The 24,527-nt window shown below is 41.1% G+C and overlaps 1 long non-coding RNA gene across 4 annotated transcripts in view; it reads right to left on the reverse strand.

Moving 5' to 3' along the window:
• The window catches only part of LOC308061061, an 88,557-nt gene that overhangs the window by 24,627 nt on the left and 39,403 nt on the right, over window positions 1–24,527 (reverse strand). For all 4 annotated transcript variants that reach the window (XR_013927076.1, XR_013927077.1, XR_013927078.1 and 1 more), the window contains exon 1: window positions 1–24,527. This exon is cut by the window's right edge and continues 39,403 nt beyond it. This is a non-coding gene — a long non-coding RNA (uncharacterized lncRNA).

Genomic DNA, 24,527 nt, shown 5'->3' on the forward strand with positions numbered 1-24,527 from the left:
ATATTTATGTTGCTTGATAGTGTCATGCCTTGTATCATGAAAAATTCTCGTCTAATCCCAGGAGGCAAACAGTTCCCATAATGCCCATTCACACTGTGATTTCTTCATCAATGCAAAATCTTGTTTTTATACGGAGGCTTCTTGGTTCAGGAAAAAACAGTTCTGGGTAACAGGAGGGCCAGGCTTCCTGGTTATGCATACACTTACTGACCATACAGCATGAAACAACATACTCTGAGCGGAAGTGCAGGTTGGATATTTTTCAGCACAGTGCAGCAGTTATTTTGTGCAAACACAGCAAGCTTCTGGTTTACCACTCTCTGATGGAACTGTTCAGAGTGGCAGCACACTAGAGAGAGAGAGGAAATTAATTTAGGTTTTGAATAGAAGTGGATATCAATTATATGTGCTTTTAAAAAAGATTGTTTGAGCCTCATGCTTAGAAGGGAAAGTGTAACAAGTCCTGATCATTATTTTTTTTTTTACACTTTGTTTTGCAAGCCAGCATTGTACATGACACTTAAGGGTTTAAAGATTTAAATTCAGCTGACCTATCTCTGCCTAAACAAAGGGGCTATAAACAGGGCTATAAAAATAACTTCTTGGATTTAGTTTTGTCAGGTTTTCTTAGGTAGATTGGGGATGTTTGATTATGTTGGACTAGTTTCAGTTTTTAAGGGAGGCTGGCTACAATCATGTATTCACTGAACATGCATGGATACTACTGGCAGCACAACTTAATTCCCAGGGCAAATTTCTCCTTGGAGCTCACATAGAATCGATATCACTCATGGTATCTATGTGCCATGTCCCTGTTGTTAGTGTATACAGGAGAGCTCTCTAAATTGGTACTGTATGATGGGAAAAGAAACGGACCAATTGCACAAGCACCCCAGTCATCAGGTGCTCACAGTGATATACACTATGGGTAGATAATCACTTTTACATCAGGCATTGTAAATACAGACACGACACAATATTTTTAGATATGATTTTTAGAACCACGTGCAGCATAATAATAATAGAAACTGCAATGAAGAGAAAAGAAAGATTTTTAGAGCAAGAGCTTTCTGTGCACCCCTGCCCACACAAGTGCGTGCAATGACATCAGGTGTAACACTGAACAGAACTGCACAGGCTGTGGTGGTTCTTTAGCCATGGGTACAGGGAGATTAACTGTATGATGTCAAAATGCCTCTTTTCACCATCATTTATTACTTGTACAGTGACCAAAATGTACTGTGGTAGACGTCACAGTGACCGGCTCATCACAGAAACATAAAAGCACAGGGAGGCATATTCAAATGTCACATCATGAAGCCTAAGACAGTCTCAGGTGCTTGCAACAGTGTTAAGTTCAACTGTTGACCACTATGGGCCAACCAAACCTTGTCTAGTTGTCTCTAGGGTTAGTAAATAGATGGTGCTAGCTGTCTTTTCTTAAATTTAGAGGCCACAGAAGAGCCCGACTATGGCCCAACACCTTTTCTCCAAGAAATGTGCAAACTAACGTAAGGTGACATGTAGCAATAGGGTAGCCAACAGTAGTAACGATTAAATGGGTGATGAAACAGAGGAAACCTTTCTGCTGCCAGAGCCAGCAATGTTCTTTCCAGAAGAGCAAGACTTGCTTGTACAGGATTCAAGGAGGTGAGTTCAATCAGGGCTATGAGCTAGGAACCATCTCCGTTTTCAGCCGTCCTAAAGTTGATGAGAAAAGCTATTCTGTAGTGGTGTCTGGCAAACCTCTTTCAATCAAAACACAGCTTTCTATGATCAACATTACACCAGCATTTGGATTTATGTTGGAGCAGGAGAGAGCTGAGAGTTCTAGCAACAAAATGAATGTTTGGTTCAATCTTTCTCAATGAGACACCTTTCATGAAAAAATGTACTCTCTTACCCATCTGAAATTGTTATAACAATATTTTTTGTTTTGGTTTGTCTTTTGGAAAGCAAACCATCTCAATTTAAAAGCATTTCTGAAACTGGAAGGCTGTTCTAAGATGTAGCAAAATCAAATATCAACAATTTACAACCTTCAAGAAAAAGAAATTTCTACCGTTTTCACAGTCCTTTCCTTTTTTCTTCCAATATAACACACGTTTGCCCTTTAGAACATAAAAACATTAAACAATACGAATCTTTCTTAAAAATAAACAAAAACCAAAACCAAACCCAAACCAAACAAAGTAACAATCTCTGTTAAGGCAAAATTTCTCATTTATGGTTCTGTTCTTTGAAGAAAGTGAATAGAGACTGAATCATGTTTGACAGATATTGCTCACTTTGATTACTGCACTACTGGGAGGTGGTATATTGACATATCTAGGTGATGAGGGCAGAACAAGAAAGTTAGTAAAGAAAGTAGCAGGGAAAGGAGGAAAATGTAAGAGAAAGCAGCAAGAGCTAACTTTGTGACCAAAGGAGTGCTAATAGAAGGACCACATCCCTTGAATTGATGCCAAAGAGATTATAGTAGTAGTAGCAGGGAAATGTTAGAGAAAAAACTTTGTGGGTATCCAGATGACCAGACCTAAGGATGTGTGAATAGTCATAATATGAGATGCTTAAACCATGTGCAGCAATACAGCATCCCTGAGGTTGTGCTGAGAATATGGTTTGGCAGAACTTATGTGTCCAGGTATAAGAGCTCTGCAAACCACTTTGCTCTCTGGTTGCCAGGACCGTAGTGGCAGCAAAAGCTGTTCAGGGTCTTGCAGCTCCTCTGCCAGCTAAGGATGAACGCCAGCCCCTGCCCCGCAATGGTTATGAAATGGGACGGGACAACCTACATGCAGCCCCAATCCCCTGCCCTCCATCAGGTCAGAGCCCGTCTGTTGCACAGAAAATGCATTGACATTTTGCTCGCAGTGTAACTGCAGTGTAGGTGTACCTGTGGTATACTTGGGGAAGCTTCAGAGGGCAATTTTTTGGATGTGTGCAGAGAAATGTTCAGGAGTAGAGTACTCTCCCTTCACCTCGTTTTCATTTTGCAGCCACCTAAAGAGTCAGCCCCATCTGCACAGCAGCTTTCCTGAAATTACCAGGGCAAAGACCTTCCCAAATAAAAAGTCCCCGGTCAGATGTTCAGTACAGAAAACCAAAAATACTGATACTCACAGTCCTAAACGTTCAAAATCAGAGGAATATTGGAATGAAGGTATACAGTGTAGACTACACACACATTTTCTCATGCCTGCTTTATGCTGTCCACAGGGCAAGACGATTTGTTCCATATTATAGAGGCAGTAACTGTGCTTTTGAAAAAACATATCATCCCATATCCAATTAAAAATATATGCTGTACATGCCTATTCGCCACTGAGAAGATCTTCTAAGAGCTGGCTGAGATAGGGTTAGTATCTTAATTATGAAGAGATGAATAGGAGGGTAGAAGTTTCTATCTGATCTGAGAGCATCTGAAAGTGAAAAGATACAAGCCTTTAACCGACTCACCAGCCAGGCTATGTAATCAGTGTCTGACCACCACAACCTCGTTTGACCATTCTGTGCTGAGACTTGTTAAATAACTAGCTACAGTGTGCAAGACAAAGCAAAAGAAATAGTGGTGGGAAGAAAAGGTTGAAACTGGGAAGAGAAGGGGAAGCAAAAAGAGAAGGGTTTTCTTCTTAACAAACTGGAAATCTACAAGGATGAAGGACTGACCTGGTAACGGCTGTAAAGTTGAGGGGGTCCCATTTCAGGGATGTGATGTTGTCATGCCCAGCCTTTTATTCCACATGTTTGCTGTAGCTTAGGGGCATGTCACACACTTGTGAGAACTTTACCAGAGTGTTGATGCAATATTGTGTCAGTAACCGAGTGATTTGTTTTTCCTCTGGACATTGATTGAAGAAATTCTTATTACATTTTATAGCTTGCTTGGCCTTGGTTTGAGAGTCAAGACATAAATTGGACTATAAATTGGCCTATGTCAGAATCTGCATTGAAATGACATCGAATACGTGTCATCATGCTGGTGTTTCAGCTAACAGCAGAAACCTGACACTCCTTGTCAACTTGATCAAATGCTAGACCCCCTCACATCTTTGCCATGTGGCACACTTTAACAGTTACAATGAAGGCTGTGGAGGTATCTCCTGCAATGATACTGGAGAATGCTGCAGTAGGAAAATAAATTGTGTTTGTAGACCAAATTGATTTGCTTCGACTTATTGCAAAGTAACAATCTCCACTGTGAGCGTTACAGGTATATGCATATAAATAAAAATTGACACCAAAAAATATATAGATACACTGAGAGGAAAAGAGAGCATACATAACTGAGATATATTTATCCCACAAGCAAAGTGAGACTTGATAATTCATGAGTGGCAAAGATGCAGTTGAGTTATGGAGATCTTTCCTCTGGAGTGAAATAAATAGAGCGTCTCGATTCAGCCCATTATATAGCATGATTAATAGAAGTGAATGCTTTCAATAGCTTGGTTTTATTTTTAAACATTTAAACACTATATTCTGTTCTTAATTTTTGAACTATCAAAAATCCTTGTGACAATTTGGATTTAGAAAGTTATATTTTGAAAATAGCCATTTTTGGGGGGAGGGAGGGCAAATTTCTATTTATGACTGTGAAGAAAAATCTTTTGTTGTTGTTGTTAGAAAACATGGTTCACCTAATTGTAAGTTAGTGGCTCAATCTTTGTTAGAATGCTATAGCACAGTTTAGTGGAAGATAAAATCTACAGCAGACTATGAGACAGCTTTTTGCCTTGTTGATTTTTAGAGGAGCAGCTACATCATGTTTGGGGTAAGGCAACATTTGCCCATCACCCTCACCACCACTTTGAGGACTGGCCAATTCCCACCCATTTTGCTCTGCATCTAGCAGTATTTTAAGACCCAAACTCATTACCCCTCTGTTGCTAAACCCTATGAACACTGCAGGTAGGGACATGGCATCACTGTGGCTGGAACATTTTGCAACACAGTGTTAACACAACAGGCTTATCCCTGATGGTTTACATGGACTTTGCGTACTGCTGTCCATGGAGTCAGACAGTGGCCAAATGTCGAGTACCAAGCCATGGAAAGTGGCCTGGTGTTACGACTGTCTCTCAAAGTCAGTATCTTTTTCTAGCTTTGATTTCAGCTCTTACATGCTATGTAAATGTCAGCACTATTAGATACTTGCTTATAACTGTAATAGGAAACTCTCAGTAATGTGCCTGTTCAGCAGTCCTAAATCATAAGACCTTCCTGTGGGCCAAAACCCAGCTACCTCACAAAACTGCCAAAACCATAGTTTTTCCATTGCCAACATCAACAATGCCCCGACTTTCTTTTAGTATAGAATTGGTAACATCCAGAAAACTGAAAATGTTGAGACAGCATGGAGAAGTAACTCTATTAACTCAAGAGAGTTATATGTCTGTCAAAAAGAGAAAAGAGACAGACCTACAGAAATCCGTATGGAAAGAAAAAAAAAACCTCAGAGGGATAATGGCACGTACTGCGGAACTAATTTCTATTCACTTAGTTCATTAGAAAAGCTCATTTTTAATTGACGTCCATCAGAACATGGAAGAACATTCCCAGAACTTTCCTTGCCAGAGCACTGAACCTTACCTATAGGTCTGAGAAAGGTGCAGTGAATGATTTGCCACAGACATGGCTGAAATATGCCACACAGTAAACAGCTGGAAGGGGAAATGCAACTGGATATTTATGCTCCTCGAAGTTGTACATGACGCCTCAGGAGTGAGGGACTTGTTTGTCATCTCTTTGACGAGAGTCAGAAGGAATTCCAGTGCAGAGAAGCACCTTGAATCCACTGTAAATCCTCCACCTTGTTATCATTCAGTGATCTGCAGGGTTGCACCAGAAGAGATGCTATCTTTGTTTTACTGTTTGCGCAGCTGTGGGAATTATGTCCGTGCCCACAAACCTGGCTCTATTTAAGGGTCTTCAGGGCTGCTATTCTGAAACCAAGCCCAGGGCAGGAATGCCGAAACACAAAACACTTCCAGGAAAAAGGCTGAAGTGACTCCTGAAAACTGTTAAGGAGAGCTTTTTGTAGAAATCTGCTCCTTGTGCCTCGGTGATAAGAGACCTAAAATCTTTGCGCTAAGATGGATATTTTGAAAAACAGCTCTGTATTTTTGTGCCTGCCCCCCCCCCCTCCCCCCGCCCCGAGTTCCCCTCCTCTCCCTTCCTAAGCACATTTTAAATTATTTTTGATATGCATGTCGCTCTACAGGACTCATTTTTTTGCTGTTTGAACAGAAAAAGGATCATGTAGATAGAACTATCCAACTGTTCCACATCATCTCCTATTATTCTTTTGCACCTGTAACAGAGAAATATATTGAAAACCTGTAATTCTGTCAATTTTTCAATGGAAAATGGGAAAAGAGACAGACAAAATGTTAGCAGAATTTTTATCAAACTTATAAAGGCCACTATCCAAACCACCAAACAAAAAAATTGCCTCTACTTAATGTTTTCTTAAATTAACTGTGACTAAGAAATTAGTAAACCAGGACAGAATTTAATCACAAGATTCACTGCAAGAATGCCTCTGATTTTTATTCAAGACACTGAGACTGAAGTATTTGCAGAAAACTGAGTAAAGGCTTGAGTATGTTCCTTTACTAAGGTTTTGAAACTTACTCAGTGACCTTTTCTCTAATGAAAATTTGTCCTAAGCCAGGAAGTCTGGACAAACAAAAGAGTGAGCAGATTTTCTAGATCCATGGTGTCCACAGCAAAGAGAAGTATAGTCATCGAGCTGGCTTTAGCTCCCTGGTTCTGATCCACGCTGCCTCAATCTACCCTAGAGCTGCCAGGAACCTTATGCTGGATGGACATCACCATCTGCCCAAGCTGCCTTTCCCCTGGAGCACTTTCTCATGCACCATGTCTCACAGCACATTAGCTGACAGGCAATACTGCGAGCAAAAAGTTTGACTGACCCAGAGCATATCTCCAAGGTCCTTGGCTAATCTAGGTGATACCTCCCAGTTAACATTGGAATAGCCTTTGCAGTATGATCTGTTACCATCACACCAAAAGATGTTCGTATCAAAAGGTTGGCATGAAGAACTATAAGTCATTGCAATGATTCTGATGATTTCTCTGCAGGAAACAAGTTTCTATTAAGAACTATTAAAATTATAAGGCTGGTAAGTGGCCAACACTTCACTTTGTAAAATTCCATATTGAGTTCTTTGTAAATCTGTCAAGCTTTAACATTGTAGACCAAAATTATCCATGGTAGCTGCCTGCTTCAAATGAACTATTAGAAACAACTTTAATCTAGAAGAAATTAACCATTTTCTGAAATATGCTGAAGCAAAATACACATTTCAATTGACATAAATTTCTTTTCATTTGAGTATAGCATACCCATACTGTGGGACTCACAATTTGCCAGAAGGGTCATGGTAAGTGAAGGAGAAAGCTAGCGGGAATGGAAACTTGCCTGGCCAGGTAATTGAAAACTGTATCATGGGCAAGCAGTCATCTCTGGTGGGTTGAAAATGGGGAAGAAATAAGGTTGGACATGCTCCCATATCCTAATTTTTTACTGCACCTTTTTACAAATTTAATAACACACTTTAAGTAAAATTTTTGGCAGAACATACATCTTTTCACCAATCTTGATGGTTGTTCAAAGGAAGAGTCAGAGCTCAGAGAACTTCCCATTTCTTTTCCTTTACCAAAATCCCATTACATGCGGTTTATCTCTTTGGAAAGCAGAGCTCATGGGGGGGGCATTCGTATGCTTGAAGCCTGCAGTAATGTGACATCATGGTGATGACATCAGTCAACAAGCTTGGTGATAGCTTGCCTTTGAGAAGAGCTTTTCCCAGTCTGAACTGAGTGGGATCCTTCAGAATATGAAATGCACGTAAAATTATTCCCAAACTCTGCAGAATACAATAAGCTCAGTGGAATGCGCATTCTCGTATAACTTATAATCATCCCTGGGAATGTAGCAACAAACTGTACCAGTTAGGTTCCAAATGCAACGATGAGATTAACATTCACTGATAAACCCCACCTGACTTTTTCAAGTAATTCTCCAGCAGAACTGCTGTTCTGGTGGACTAGGGCCAGTGTCACAGCTGCTCCTTCTCCAAGTGTGCTCCCAGTGGCACTCTGCTACCTGAGCCCTCTCCAGGCAGGAGGTCTCAAGCAAATGGCATTGGGGCATTGATTTCCGCAGCTCCTTTTCCAGAGCCTTTGCTAATGTGACCATAATATAGCCTTCAGAGAGTCAGGTGCCTGGTTCTCATGGTACACCACAGTTCCGTCCATTCAGCACAACACAAATGAATTAATGGTTCATATGAATGCTTATGTCCAAATGAGAGATGTTATCCTTTTTTCTTTAATCTGCCTATTAAAAACTCTCACGCACGTGCACACAGCACTCAGGTCTTACAACGTCCTTAGCAATCCACAATGGATGAACCAAAGGAGAGTTTGAGTGAGACTCACAGAAGCAAAGACATTTGGACCAAAGGGTGAAATGAAATGAAATACATAAAACCTAACTTTGCCTCACAGGGACCTCAGAGCAGCAGCAGTCTCATTTACTATGTACTCTATAATTTGGGGACATAAAGCAGGGACTTAAGAATGGTACCTGGGCCTTTACTGTGAGTATCCTCACTTTTGTCAGTTTAAAGCTGGAACCAGCACATTAGCTGAAGGGATTGTGTGTGTCTGTGTGTGGTTTAATATGCATTTAATATAGCTCCTGGGAAAGCTAATGGAGTTGCCTTGGGGAGTTGAGCAACCTCCCAGTGCGCTCTGCATAAATCTTCTTTAGCTGCAGGTGAACAAAAAGTTATGTTAAGTGCAAAAGTGAAGGTAACAGCTGCTGAATCCCTTTTGCTGGCCTATGGAGAATTGGTACTGCATGTTACCAGCTGATTGGTGATTTTTTTAACCTCTTTTAACCTGTAAAAATAAGAGGAAAAATTGAAGCTTTGGAGGAGGAATTTCTCTTGTAATAGAATTTTCTCTTATTCATCAAGGACAGTAGGTTAAAAAAATAATTTGGAAAGAAATTCAGCTAGAATATGGCCAGGACACAAAAAATGCAGTTTTTAAAGACTCTTTGCTCTTACTTCCGCCCCGCCCCCCCCCCCCCCCCCGCCTTTTTTTTTTCCTTGAAGAAGATAACTTGGTTTTATACTTTACTGTCTTATTAACAGAATGCATTTTGGAAGTCTGCCACTGTTAACAGTATCAGAAGGATTTAGAGCTGCTGAAATACACTTGAAGATTTAATTCTGCTGACTTCAGCTCTGATCCGAAGTAAAAACTGTAACCATAGATTAAATGTTTAGCGCCCGATATTGCAATTGCTGCTTCTTGTCGTAAATCCTTGTGTCTATTGCTGTTTCAGACAGCTCTCCACGGGCCCTTGGCAGTGCATGCAGCACAATGCTCATGTTGTATAAGGTTCTTCACCAGGGGCCAATTCCTGAAGTCCTCTCTCCATCCTTCCTCATAAAACTCCCAGTCGCCTGAGTGAGAACCTTGAGACATAGCAGTGCAAGCCTGCTCCACAGACATAATTCCCATGCTGTGCTGTGAAAACCAGGATGACCGCCTGCTTTTTTTAGTGTCTGATCTTTGGTTTTCAGAAAGAGTATTCCAAGGTGGGGGTGGGGGGCTTTTCAGACTTTATTAATCTTTTGGGAGAACCAACTAATAAAAGCAAATAATCAATAGAAAATTAGATTGTCATGATGAAAATTAACTAATGTGGTCATTCATACACTAGAATATCTGGTTAAAAGTTTAAGGGCTACCTCCCTCTCTTAGTTCTAATTTTATAGGTCTCTGTAGACTCCTTTTTCGGACTTCAGCAGCCATTGACATTTTAATCTTTTTAATGCGGTCATCTGATTTACACGTGGGGTTCGCTTTTTCATAGTGAGTAGTTCTCCACTCATTGCTTATTGCACTCAAATAAAGTTATAATAAGAATACATTTCAATAGTCCCTGGTTCAAAACTGGTGCCTGTCTTCCCTGACCTTGGGTAGATTTATTGCACTGTAAATCTCAGCACGCAAGCTTTCATTTTTTCTCTACTAAAATTTTAATGTCAAGAGAATAACCCAAAATATTTTCAAGGCATCTCATAGTACTAATCATACTGACATGTGAGGAGATGCTGTTATCTTTATTCTTTTAATGAAAAAAAATAAAAATAAAACCAAGGCTAAGAAGATGGCACACATTAGAAGAAAAAAGACTTCTGTTGTTCCCACACCATTACCATGGCCACATGTAGAGACTGGGATGAGAGGCACTGAGGTATAAGCCTTTGTCTTCACTCCTAGGTGGTGGCCTGATGTTGAAATTTGTATGCCTTCAGGAAGAGGAAAAAACAAAAACAGGAAAGAAAAATTTAGGCCAGAATGTTGATTGGAAGTTCAGTAGTTCTACCTCAGCCCAGGTAACTCATAAATTAAGTAAAAATTATGCATTCAAGTAGCTGGACAGGTATATTTCACTTCCAATCTCCAGGACTGGAAAATCTGGCTCCTGCTCTGTCCTGGTAATCGAGAAGGAAGAACTCAGAATCTGAAAAAATTGGTTTAAACAAATTTTAATTTTAATTTTGAGTTCTTGGAGCTTTGGCATGACAGTATATGCTGCCGGATTTTCTTCTTGCACACACTCACGTTCAGCTAGGCATTTCAAGGAGTTGCTTGCAACCTTCTCATGCTTCATCTGCTGGTTTCTTTAGTGTTATATAAGACCCGTATAGAATAAAAGCATCAGACTTGCTTCATATGGCTGTGCTATTCCCAAAGCATGCAGATAAAAGAAACTGCACAGAGATGCACTCAGCACAGCTCCAGTGCAGGAGGCAATCATTTCCTTTGTTCCTTTCCCATGCGAGCAAACTAGTCTTTATTAATTCTCTACCCTATCCCCATTTAGTCTTATAGAGAGTGCCAGGGAGAAGCTGGGAATATAATGCATTTCTCCCTTTTTGCTACAGGTCATATAAAATGGATATTGCATTCAGTACAGATGGGGCGACATTGTCATTCATCAGTTCCCCAAATTGGCTGCTTGGCAGACAGAATTATTTAAGTAAAACTGAAGTAATTTTCAAAATTGAAACTTAAGCTGTTTAGTGACATAAGCCAAAAGCGGTTTTTCTTGGACCCCCAACACTTCCTTGGCTCACATTCACAGTTCAGCTATTTTCATTCCCGTCAATTAGTTCAATCTCCATGGATGTGAGGAAGGGCTAGAGCAGCGCAGATTCTTTGATACAATTTCATGTATACATATGGAGCATCTGTTACTCCAGGAGTCTTGCCGTCACTTCCATTATATGGAGAGTACTGATAGTGATAGGAACTCAGGACCTGATGGGCCATTTTCTTCTGAGCTTCACACAGAAGTGCCTTGGCAGAAAGCCGTGTGCAAGGGAATACCCCTCGAAATAAAGGATGCATGCCATGGCCAAGCCCTGCAAAGGGGGCCAGGAAAAATAAAATGTGTGGGACTGTGCTTGCTCCTGCCTTGTTCCATTCCTCCTGAGCATTTGGGTGTTTCACAACTTCAATGTAAATGCAAATAATACTGACACATGGTTTCTTGACACCAAGTTTGGGCAACTCGGGCTGGTCCACTTGAAAATAAAAGGCTCGAGGAAGGCACTTTGCCTTTAACAGCCTCTCGTTATCAGGCCACTCTTTTTTGGGGGGTAGGGGGAGCTATAAAGGGTGTTTCTTCAGTATTTCTTTTTGAGACAGCATGTATTTTCTTTTGAGACAGCATGCCTTGTATTGATGTGCCAGAGGCTATCATTACAACAACTAAGGTAAATATCTTCAGCAAATTATTAACCTGTGATAGAAAGATAATATTTTCTCCCCTTCTTGGTACCTTTTATTTATCCTTAATACTTTCCAGGGAAATATCTGAGAGCTCTTGTTTTTCATCTTATAATTTGGTCAGGAGGATAGGTTAAGAGTCTAAGACTGCTGCCCCAAATCCCAGCACTTGGTTAAGTGTGATTTAAGTGGCAATTAAAATGTTATGCTAGGCTTCAGTATACGATGAGCTTCTGCCTCTCATTTAGCACACCTACCCATTGCCTAATTTCAGAAAGGGCCTGATGGATGGTTTCAAGGACCATTCAAGAAATATTTGACAGGTACCTGCTCACTATCATAGATTGCTGCTGGTTTAATAACCACTACATTTCCAGCTTGTTTGGGCGCTTTAGTCTCTAAGCAACCTTCTTTGTAGAGAAATGCAGGCTGTATTCGTACATGGACAAGATACCTGCAGTCTTCGGGAACTCTCAGGTGGTCAGAAAATGCTGCTGTTGCCAGCAGAAACCCTGTACTCACTGCCAGGGCACCTCAGGAACCCAGGGCTTGTCATCTTCAGGGAGAAATCAGCAACTTCTGCTCTGGTGCACAATGAAAATGAAAAGGTCTAATGTTTCTTATAAAACAGTCTTTCACAAACTTCTTAACTGAAATGCGCTGTTCTGATTTGAGATATTTTGTTAGAGAAATTTTCAAACGGAGGAAAAAGTGCCTTGACAAAAAAAAAAAAAAAACCAACAAAAACCCCCGAACACATCAACACATACCATTTAAAAAAAAGTTTAATGGAATATTTCAGTTATTCTTTCCAAACAACTTTTCACAGAAATCAACACATTGCTGCAAAAGTGTTTGTTTTTTATCAGCTGACATTTTTCCTTCTAAAATTTTCCAGACAAAAGTTTTGTACTCATGTACCAGTATTGCAGTAGGAATATTTGTAACTGTGGTTTGAATTTATGCAAGATGCTTTCAGTCTGACTCTTCAACCCACTTAGATCAAGGCAGACTCTTGTATAATTTGAAACATTCCACAGTGTTTATCTCTGGTTTGGTGAAATGCATTAGAAGGACAGTTTTAAATTATTGCTTCATAAGTTACAATGCTCTTATAAATTCCTATATTTTCTCAGAACAGGTTAATTGTTTCTTGTCACCTCCCACATAATACTAAATTATGTGAAGCTAGTTATGTACAAAAAATGTGGGGTTTGCTTTTTCTTTGGGGTTTTAAAGAAGTTCATATAGTGAACTGCAGAAAATGCAGAAAAGATGTAGCCTTTACCAGTATCAGTTTTCTCAGCAGACTCCCTAAACTTGGACTCTGCATATGGAGTCACTACAGCTAGTTAGCAGGCTAGCTTTGCTATGCTGAAATATATACTGAATGCTAACTGAATATGGAGACAGACTCTAGAAAGCAAACAGTGCCTGGCATTGATGGCATATTACTAAGAGACCTGCTTTTTCATAAAGTAAGAGTATGTGTTCTATTCCTGTATGCCAGTTACAATTTAGTGGGTTAAGTGACTTGGAACCTACTGTGCTCTTTGAGGACTGCAGGTCTAAAGCCATGTCTAACCCATCATTACAGCACCTTTGAGCCACCAGAGTAGGGCTAATGTCTGCCCCTGTACGTTTAGGCATAAGCTTTATGTAAAGATGCCAGATATAATCATTCATCCGCTTCTTCTTTCCATGGACCAATACATGGAAACAGTCTTGTAGCAACCTTTACTTCTCTTAAATTATAAGCATCTGTTCCTGATCAGTTTTAAGAAGCGCTTATAATTTTTAGTCTTTACCTGAGACTGATAATAGAAGTTTTGTCGGTAATTGCATTCTGGGTTTTGGTTTTATTATTATTTTTTCATTGTTTCTTTTTGTTTGTTTGTTTGTTTGTTTGCATCTCCCTGGGATTGTCCATGAGCAAAATCAGCTGGGAAACAACCTTGTTGTTTGGTTATGAAGCACCAATAAACCTGAACAGCATGTTTTTTGTCTATGCTGAATAGCCTTTGCTATGTATTAGCCCAGTGCCATTACAAATTCAAACCCTATATATATATTGTTCACTGCCCTTTGTGTCATCAGGAAATTAAAGTTTGCAGCTGGCCTCTTCATCTTAGTTAATCATGCAAACATGAAATCCTTAAAGGTCCACGCAGTAGTCCCTGCGGGGGCCCCACTCAACACTTCTCTGCAGCGTGACATTGGTTTTCAGCTGCGTTTTTATCTTCTCCCCTCTTCTGTTCTGAGCTCCTGCTGCTTTTAGCTTCAGTAGCAGACTGTCATGTGGCACTTTATCATGGGCTGTCCAGAGCGCTGCAGTAGCCATGCCCCTTCATCACGCACCGTAACCTGCTTGAAAGTTTAGAAGGTTTAGAGATGGAGCCTCGTCTGCTCTCGCTATCCTGTTTTCCTGCCTTCAGCCCTGCCTTGGTGGCAAATGGGAAAAACTTCTCAGTATACTTTGTACTGTGTCTTACACAAGGTTGCAGGGTGATGGTTTAAGGGCTTAGTTTCTCCTGCCTGTACTTTATGCTGTGGTTGCTTGTTTTCTAAGAACTCACTTAACTTATGACAATAAAGCAGAGATTTCCTTCCAGATGTCTTTTAACATCTAACATCATTTCCTCCAGGTCCTGGATATGTCCTAGATTTTAGTTTCCTTAGGTAATTTCCTCCACTGGCCTCAGTGACCCTGACACAGGCTGACCTGTAGTTAACTTTGTCTCCCATTTTAAGATTTGAAGAAGTCAGTCAATACCTCATTTAAAGAGGGTGGGGGAGGTGGAAGCGAAGGAAAGCCTTCACTAGCTTCTTCGTTTTCATTTCCTGTGCCATTGTATTCTGACTTTCCCCCTGACTGATCTCCACTTTCTTGCAGGTGACGAGAAAAATCTCTTCGTATTTGTTTTCTTTCTTTCTTTTTCTTTGCTGTAGCTCCTTTAAATTTTTTTACTAGCTTTTCCTTACCTCTTGATACATAACATACATGTGGAAGACTTAAAGGGCTCTTTTTATTTAAACCATCAGATTTCTCCAGAGTTGTTAATATTTTTCTCTTTACCATTGAGAAAGCCATTTTGTCATTTTAAAGATCACAGCCACTTTTATAGAGCTCTAATCTTTTGGGCCCTAATCTAACAAATCTTTTAAGCATGTGCTTAACTTCAGACACGTGAGTGGTTGCATTGAACTCAATGGAGCTAGTCAGGTGCTTAAAGTTAAGCAGATGATTAAGTGCTTTGTTTGGCTGGCCTTGCAGAGCACCGTCCCCCAGGAGCCCCTTCGCCAACAGCCTGCGCGGAGCTACCAGCGGGCGGGTGTTCCTGCTGTGCTCAGGAGGGAAGCGTTGCAGCAGAGAGGGGAGGATCCTGCAGCACACAAGCCTACCAAAAGTTTGAGGAGACTGTCTTTATTTTCAGTTACTGACTTTAATATAATGCATGCCTTTGAGCACGGTACCCTCTGACCTTGAGGTGTCTGCGATTTAAGTGATACAGACATGGGCCAAGGAAGAGAGGAACCAAAACAGATGAAACAAGAAAGATGATACAAAGACAGCCATACAGGCCTGATTTCACAAGGACGTACATCTTCTTGCACTGTCTTCCCCCACTGATTTCAGAGAAACCCTTGTGTCCTCAGTCCTTACCTGGAAGTATTCAGCATCTTTCAGGATCAGAACCTGATCTTATTTACGTATTTATTTATTTAGCCTACCTCTTTCAGCTGCCCATATTCTTTGCGCTGCTGCTCAGAGGTGGGAACATGACCCACCCTCACCAGGTGCTTGGTCCATCATTACCTGCCAGTTTTTACCTGCTGCATCTGGAGTAAAAAGTCTTCCAACTGCTTGAGACCAAGGGAACAAAACAGGGACTGAGTCCCCTTTGCCCTGAGGCAGAGGGAGGACACTGGTATGGCAGCACTACCCTGTCACAGATTTCTCCCAGTGGCTCCCACCTGCTTGAGAACCGAGCTGTTGCTGCAGCTGCTTTGTGGCACAAAGAACTTGCACTTGCCAGGGAAGCTAGATGGTCAGGAGTAGTCTGGGTACTCAACAGCCAACCTGAACAAGGGACTGCGTTTGAGCACCTGGATAGATAGGAACCTCATAAAACTATGCTTTGTAAAATTGCGCATGGTAGACTCTTGTATCAGCTAAGCTATCTGGCTGTGGTTGTGCTGGATTTGGATTTGCAAGCAAGCTGGCTGGCTCTTCCATGAGCTCTGTCAAGCCAGTTAGTCCTTAGGACTCTGCTTCCTCCAAGGTCTGGCCAGACAAAGAAACCGTCATCACTAAATAAATGGGATAGGCCAGAAAAAAGTTGTTCCCCTGGACAAGCCGTTCTGGTGTTCCTCGCAGATATGGGCTTGAAAGTTCTTTACCTATAGGCTGTTTCACATCGGTCTTGTTTCTGCCTCTCTAGAGGCTTCTTTATTTGTCAGAGACTGTACACAGAAAATGTGTCCTTTTGAGTTAGGGGAGGAATTCCTTCAGCTGGCAGCAGTCATAAGATCCTTTATTATACTGGGGTAGCAGCCAGGAGGCTCCATCCGAGACCAAGACCCAGTTGTACTGATATTGTATCAACATTTCCCTTCAATTATTGAAGGAAAAGCTGTTAACAGTTTCTGTCCTCTTCTGGAGGTTGGCTGCTAGGAATGGGGAAAGGCTTGAGTAATACCCCTTCAAAATAATTTCTACTGACCTTGGACTTGAGAAGGCACTAAAGCAGGAATGGTAACAGGATGGGGCCCATGGTGACAGCAGTAATTTCAGCATTATTTCAGGAAAGATAATGTTTCATTCTTCTGCATTGGTAGGCTGGCATCTCTTCTTGTTGTATGACCCTAATTAATTTATGTAGTATGCGTCATGGGGGAAGACAAGATCCAGACTGAAGCCTTTGTAATGGGATTTTACCCTGTGCCAGACAGAAGTTAATTAACTATATCTATCTTTTTCAGTTTCAGTTGCTCTTCCCTAAAAGATTTATATTAGGAAGGTGAAATCATACACAGTCACACCTTGTCTGTACAAGCTTTTCTTATCTCCTGCGACAGAATTAAATGCTATACTTTGTCTCTAGCAAACAGTAATAACCCTGTGACTAGCACCAAACGAAAAGTTACTCTGATCACACTTGTTCTTTATGACATTATCAGTGCTCTGATTGCCAGATAGCCTCTGCTGCGCTGTATTTGCTTGCATTTCCTCTATCCATGTTTACTTTGATTTCTACAGGTAGTGAGGGTATTTATGCGTAGAAGATGTGTACAGACAGCATCCAAGACAGCTCATCAGAAGAGAGCAAGGGAGAAGAGGAAGAACACAGGTGCTCTTCTAAACTAATGAAAGAACACGTCTTCACACAAACTATAGCAGAGCTGTGAAAATCCTTGTTGTTAAAGGTCTACATGGATTAAAACCAAAATAAATAAAAAGGATTGGGTTTTTAGCTCCTGAGGTTGTACTTTAAGGGTTAAGGAAATGCGGAGACTTCCTCTGCCCAAGGAAGACTCTGAGCTGTGGCTGGTGGTGTCTGGGGAGAGTTCAGAGCCAATTTCTTTCTCTTGTCCTGGACTTAGCTGCACTGGCCAAAGAGGATATCACACAGGACCTTGTTACCATCTTTCTGGGCACAGCTTCTGTCCCCCTCCCCTCCAGCTCAACACGATCCTTCCCTAGCTCATCTCCAGGTAGCCATCAGAACCAGTAACAAGCTGCTGTTGAAGCCCACATGCTTCAAGACTGGACCAAGAGCAGCTGCATCAGGAGTTTAGCTGGTGGGGCTGGGGTAGGAGTCAGCAGGCAGCTGGAGCTGGGCTGGAGGCAGCAAATGCTGCAGTCAGCATGGCGCTTTGCAGAGCGGGCGTTTGGGGATGCTCCCAGAGGAGGCGGTGGTCCAGCAGCAGCATGGCCTGGAGTAACTGGTACTGCAGAGGGCATGGTGGGGAAAAGCTGCCTCACCGAGCAGCCTACCCATCCCCGGGGGCTGCATTCAGCCCTGCTGCAGGCAGTGCTGCTGTTAACAACACTGAGAGCTGTGCTTGCCATTCCCTAAGTGCAAAACGTGCAGGAAACTTACCCTATTATACCAAAATTGTGGTCATTCTCCACACCCCTGGCACCTGTATTTTCTTCCTAATGACTAGTTTGTCCTCTCTCTAGCTGGGATAAACTGCACAAAAACTCTCTCAAAGGCACCACTTCTCTCTATTCTGCCTGACTTCTGGCTGTCTCAGGTGGTCCTGCACCAGAAAGAAAGCCTACACTATTAATTTTAGACCACCTCACAGTCCCTAATATATCATACCTCTTTAAAACCTACAGCTGTTCATTTCTCTTACACATCCATGATAGGGCCTTACTGTAGCATTCCAGGCTACCCCTATCTCACTTAAGCCTATATATGTCTTAACTTTTGTCCTTGGCATCCAGACAATTCTTCTATTCTCAGGATGCTTTCTGCTGAACTTCCTGTCTATAAAAATGCGCTTAGGGAGTCTATCACTCTTACAGCCTATTCCTTCCCCTTCCCAGAGCTTTCCCTTCTCTTACCATACCAAGCAATTATTCTTATTAATTATTCTAGCTAACAGTAATTATCAGCAGCATGCACCCCCAGCTACATTAATAACAGCGATCTCTAGGACACTGAGGAATTGGCTGAAAAGATTCACTTTGCTGTTTGGGTTGCCTAGGAAGACAAATTCCTTTTCTTCCCTGTGTGTCTATTTGGAGGGGGTAGTCTTACCACTTTCTTGTTTTAAGATGGGCAAAAAAAGGGCAGATTAAGAAGCAAAGACTTATTGTATAGGCATTGCCTAAGAAGAGTCAAAGAATAGAGATCCAAGGTTTATTCGGTGGATTTTTTACAGAGTTTCTAAACAGTGGCATTAATTGAATTTCTTTTTAGCTTCTGATATTTATAGGCCAAATACTGAAATTTCTGCTTGGGCTCCAATAATCTGGGGTCTGCCTCAGGGTTAGAACTTCAAATTGTTTTCATCCGTTCCACAGGCACAACTACCATTCAGCAGCAAATGGAATAAAATTTGGCCATGTTTCATCATCTGTAATTTGTCAATATTTTTCATTTCAGTGCTGAAAAGCAATGAAGTTTTTTAAAGTGATGTTTCTTTAGTGCAAAGAAGAACAAAGAAAAAAGACAAAAATATTTTAAAAAGAAAACCCTTCTGCAAAATGAGAGAGTTAAAAAAATATTTTCCCTCGGAATTGCTTACCATTTGCCTAAGCTGCAAAGTTTTTAATGACATTCTAGTGAAAATAGAGTGCTCTGGCTAAATTCCTTCAAACCCAATAAAGCAGATGACTGGGAACCATATTGGAATTGATGCTGTCAAGTGCATTTGCTTTTTTAATGCTAACATGTTTTTGGTTATTAAGAAACAAAAAACCAAGTGGTATATGATCAACAGAGCTTCTGACAGGGGCATTGGAACCCATCTGGCTTATAGATCTCCCACTTTTTTTTATTAGCCTGAGATTATAAAGTTGTAACACTGTAGTTTAGCTTCTGGCTTCTGCAATTGTAAATTGGCAAAGGGTTGCTATAAGGTGTGAGTTTCTGAAAACTAAATACGATACTGACCCAGTGCATGCCACACAGGCCTGCAGCAGATGTACTGGATGAAGGAAATACAGTAGCGCTGTTGAAATGTTACTGATTGGTTCCAACTGAGTAGCTCTAGATATAAACCAGCTTTCAAAAGCAACAGATGAGATAAAAATATCAGAAATGATCATTAAAAGACAATGCCATATATTAGTTAATGAAGTCACACAAGGAAAAAATAATACCGAGCTTCCTCCAGTAGTAATGGATGTACTCTGTGAACGTTAGCTCCACAGTTGTCAATATCTGTGACGCAAAAAAAGCCTCTCAATCTTTACAGATTTCTTTAATTTAAATAAGTCTTTTAACACAGAGAGAGTCTGTTCTCTCAGTGTGCTTCATTAGTGTAGCTTACCACCACAAAACCTGGTTGTATTGAGAAAGATTGCCCCATTATCAAATAATTAGGGCTGCCTTAGCAGGTGCATACACTTACCTTTGTAATTAAATCCTTGTTAAAACACCAAAATCCTGAGAATTTAAATGGTTACCTGATCCCAGAGGAGGTAGCCCAGAAAGTTATTCTATAAGGTAGATGTCATCTGGGAGCAACGATACTGAGCAGAGAATCTTTTCCTCATGGGATGTTGATGAAGCACATCTGCACACATCATGTGGTACAATAAAAATTGCAATGACAATACTAGACAAACACCTACTGTACAAGAAGCCAGAGAAACCAAGCATAAGCCTGCACGGAATCATATGCTATGTAATGGAGCTTTCACAGCTTCACTAGTTTTAGAGTTACAAGCTAAATCAAAGATGATGATCCTCATTTTTAATAATTCTTTGAAATATTTGCCTGATTTACTAAATTTTAAAATGAGTCCAGGAGGCTTATTCCTGAACTTAGCCTCCAAAGTCTTAACACAATGGAACAACAACGGTTGGTTACATGGATACATGTACAGCTATTTTAGAAGAGCTTGGAGTCCTAATAAAACCTGAAAGGAAATAATTAAAGTTGCAATAATCTCACACAGTCATAAAAATCGCATTTCTAATACGTTATAGATATATTTGTATATTCCTGTGTTGGATATTCTACACATTTACAGATCTGTGAATGTCTATCTTAATAAAATATGCCAGCAAGTGGATTAGTCTATTACAACAAATTATTTCTGTTCAGTTGGCACTCTCATTGTCCTCACCAGAACTGATCAACCATATGTGACATAATTAGCTACTCGCCTAGAGGTGTAGCAGTGCTTTTACTATAAAGAATACTGAAGTGAGCTTTCATTCTACTGGCTGCTTGTATTCAGCCCCTAAATTTGGATCAGAAACCCCAACCAAACTCTAGTTTCCAAAAGCCAGAGAGAAAACCATAAGACTGGAATAGATTTGTTTTGCACCTCTCAGAAAAACTCTGTTGACCAAAACAGCAGAGCCCAACATGAAATATAATTCACAAGATCTGTACGTACTCATTGACTTCAATCTGTGTTCAAAGTTGTAGATTCAGTGCTGACAAAAGTACACTCATATTTTAGATGTGAAATGTCTGTAGAACAGCCAGTTTCTGGAACCATGTTCTTAGATAAATGGAGTTAGTCCTGGAAATCAATTTAGACAAAGCTGCAGCAGTGCTGGTATTGGAATTCACCAACTTGCTACATAATTTGAATAAATGGGAAAAGAGATGACTCCTGAGAGTAACACTGGCAGCCAAAAGAATTATACTGATGGACTGGGAAAGCAAAGCCATGCCATGTATTGATTTATGGACTATTGCCCTTCTGGATATAGCTAAATGTGAAAGAACTCCCTTTATTCATACTAATAAAATGGACATCAATGCTCTCAGACAAAAACTGCTGTTGGAGTTGTATTGTGAAGAGCTGGCATGTGGGATGATCTTCTTTCACTTGCCCATCACACATGCTCTGTGAGCTGGTGAACTCTGAGACACACAGAGAACAACAGGGACCTTTTCTGGAGTTGCTTCATTTGTTTGTTTGGGGTTTTTTTCCTGCCCAAAATTATTTCCTTTGTCTTTTTGCTGGTTTGGGTTTTTTCTTTCTTCTAGAACATCTTGGTGAAAATCAGAACTTAAGATAGTATATTATCACTTCATAGATGTGGTTCTATGATAGTCAGTTTTCAGCATTTTGGAGGCAAGTGCCTTTTTTTCTGACTTAAAAATTCTAGGCAATGCTAAAGGAGCACAAACACAGCACAACACTAATTCTGCCCCCTCTGTGACACCATTATGGCTGTCATCTCCTGGTCCTACCTGCCAAAGCTGGGTTAATGCATGCCACGTTCGATATGAGAAGGCCCCTACAAACCACCTCTAGCTCCCTCAGCCAAACCATTGCTGTCCTTTAGGCCTTGTTCATCTTCAGAGGACCCCCTGAAGATTTCCTGCCCTCTGGTTTTTTGCCTCCATCAGTATAAGTAATATGGGGAACCCTACTGCAGCCTGGCTGCTGCCAGAATTTTTAATGCTATATTGATTAAACTGCTATGAGTGGGATGAAATTATGTGGTATTAGTTGTGCTGGCAACTGGTTTACCTCCGGGATCCTCATGTTGCTAGCGCTGGTGGAGCTAAGCCAGAATTAGGAATACTGGGAAATTAAAATAAATAAATAAATTAAAAAAATTAAACCTTTACGTAGACATGTCCTTGATTGTTGAAATGTAATGTCACAAAACAAATAGACCTTTTGGAGTCTGGGATGCCTTGTCCATCTTCCTAGCAGAAGGGAGGGAGCCCTACCTAGGAAAACCTGAGTCAGACCCGGCACCAGGCACAGCTGTGAGTCAAGAACAAAACCAAGCTGTTTGCTTTGGCTTTTGAGGAGCTAATGAGAGCTAATAAGATAATGAGGTCAGTTCTGGGCTATGCAGGTAAGCATCAGTGTAGCCCTGTCCCACTGTTGTGCCTTTTCCTAAAACGTTCCCTTGCCAGGTCCCTCTCCTGTTCCATTCCCCCTGCCGCTGCCAGAGATCGCAGCCCTTTGCCCACCCATCGCCCCTGTGCAGCAGGACTCCTCCTGCACCCCGCTCCTGCAGACTGCCTCCGGCTGTGGCAAAAGGACTGCTGAGCAGCGCCGTGCTGAGAAAGAAGGCTCAGACCCTGGAAAAAGAGAGAAGAGTACACTGGTCTGGCTGTGACTGTGATGACTAGGCCACCTGTGAGGTGCTTAAACATTGCTGAGATACTTACAAAGCTCAGCGTAAAGCCCACAAATGACTGCCCATTCACTTGCTCCTGGAATGTTTTTGTGTTCACTTGACACACAGAGTTTATCAATGCTATCCAAATGAACCTGAAAAAGATTTGCTGCTGCCATGGTGGACTTAGTAGTGTTACAAAAACACACAACCATCAAGGATGGCTGGACAAGAGAGCCTTCCACCCTCCTTGAGATGTAACCGGTACACAGTCTGCTTCAGATGCTGACCCCAGTGCTTACAAGAGAAGCATGTTGTCTGAGTAAAGTTTCCCCAGTGCTCTCTGCAAAATGGAGGTAACAATTATCATTGTATTCCAGACTAATATCACAAATTATACGACTTACGACATGACTACGTCTAAGGCTACGCTACCTGACCTGTGTGAAGACAGAAAGGTAAAGGACATAAGAGCACAGATTAGCAATGTAATTTGTAAATGTTGAACAAAGTTCAAGCTTCAGCCAAGCTGAAGAGAGAAAGGCTTTGCACTAAAGCTTTTGTATGTGGAAAAGAAAATGGAGAGAATTGGCTGATGCCAAATACTTCCTACGTTATTGCTTATTCTATTGCAATGTAATTTCAGGAAAAATGCACCAACTGTGCCTTACAGATCAAAGAGAGAGAAAAAAATCCAATGTTTTTCATTTCTTTGTCGACAAAAAACACCTACAAAGTATCTGGGGCTTGATGGTTCCAGAGCTTAGTGTGATATTACAAAACCTGTCACGTCTGAGTCATTGGCTGAAGTTGAGCCTGAATGGCTAATGAAATGACTGGAAATTATTGTCAGCTGAGAGGTCTTCAGTGGCCTGTGACAACTGCAGTCTGTGATGTAGAACGGTGGCTGCCATTTTAAGTACACAGACACACTGCACTCAGGGTAGGACACCAAAAAAAGTGTTCAAAATTAATTCAGGCTGCAGGAGGGATGGATTGAAGCAGATGAGAGATGAAGATGGGGTCAGAGCATTGGAGTTAACATCTTCCTTTCGTCAAACATGCCACAGCATTGTAACAAGCACCTCAAGAAATCAGAAGAAAAATATGCTTTAGCAGAATGATTCGCTAGTCGTTGCGAGGAGTGTTCACCTTCTGAATTCTGTAGTGGTTTGGGTCTGTCTGAGTTGTTTCCCAGGTAAAGGCTGGTCCAGCTCATCCTGGTACTTTGCTTATAATCTGAACTGATGTCACTACAGCTTCAGGGGGAGTTGTTTCAGTGAAGATGATTGCAGAATATGTCCATCTATCAGTCCTGAGGCTTGAGTAAGCAAAAGATATGCTGTCATTTCGCTTCCTGTTCACATATTGGAGGTTAATATAGGAACTTATCCTCAACTTGTCTGAATACGTCTTATTTTCATGACAGTGTGCCTATGTGAGACTTAACAATGATGGAGCAGAATCATTACGGTGTCATCGATTCCTTACAGTGTAAGAGCTTTTGGAAGTCAGATTATCTTCAGAGCTATAAACTCAGGGTAATCATCTCTGCCACTTCCTGCATCAGAGCAGTGTTGCAGGACATTGTTTTTAAAAATCTCTTTGCCTTCAAACCTTGTGCAAACAAGACGGTGTTTTCCCCTCCTGTTTGGGTATGGTGGACAGGCTAACCCTACTGCTGCCTGTGCCACTCACACAGCAAAAATACCACTGAAGTGTGAAGCTGCAAAACCAGAGGGAATCCTCTTCCCTGGGCTATTCACCTCCTTCAGTACAAGCTTTGCTGAGCTCTTATTCAGCAGATGGTGTAGGAGAGATAGATTCCAAAACCACAGAGACAAATATTTGATTTGGATGAGTACATTAAAGATTACTCACTTCTCCCCTCATATTATC

The sequence above is a fragment of the Falco punctatus genome (genome assembly GCF_963210335.1).
Source record: "Falco punctatus genome assembly, chromosome: 3".
NCBI classification, from domain to species: domain Eukaryota; kingdom Metazoa; phylum Chordata; class Aves; order Falconiformes; family Falconidae; genus Falco; species Falco punctatus.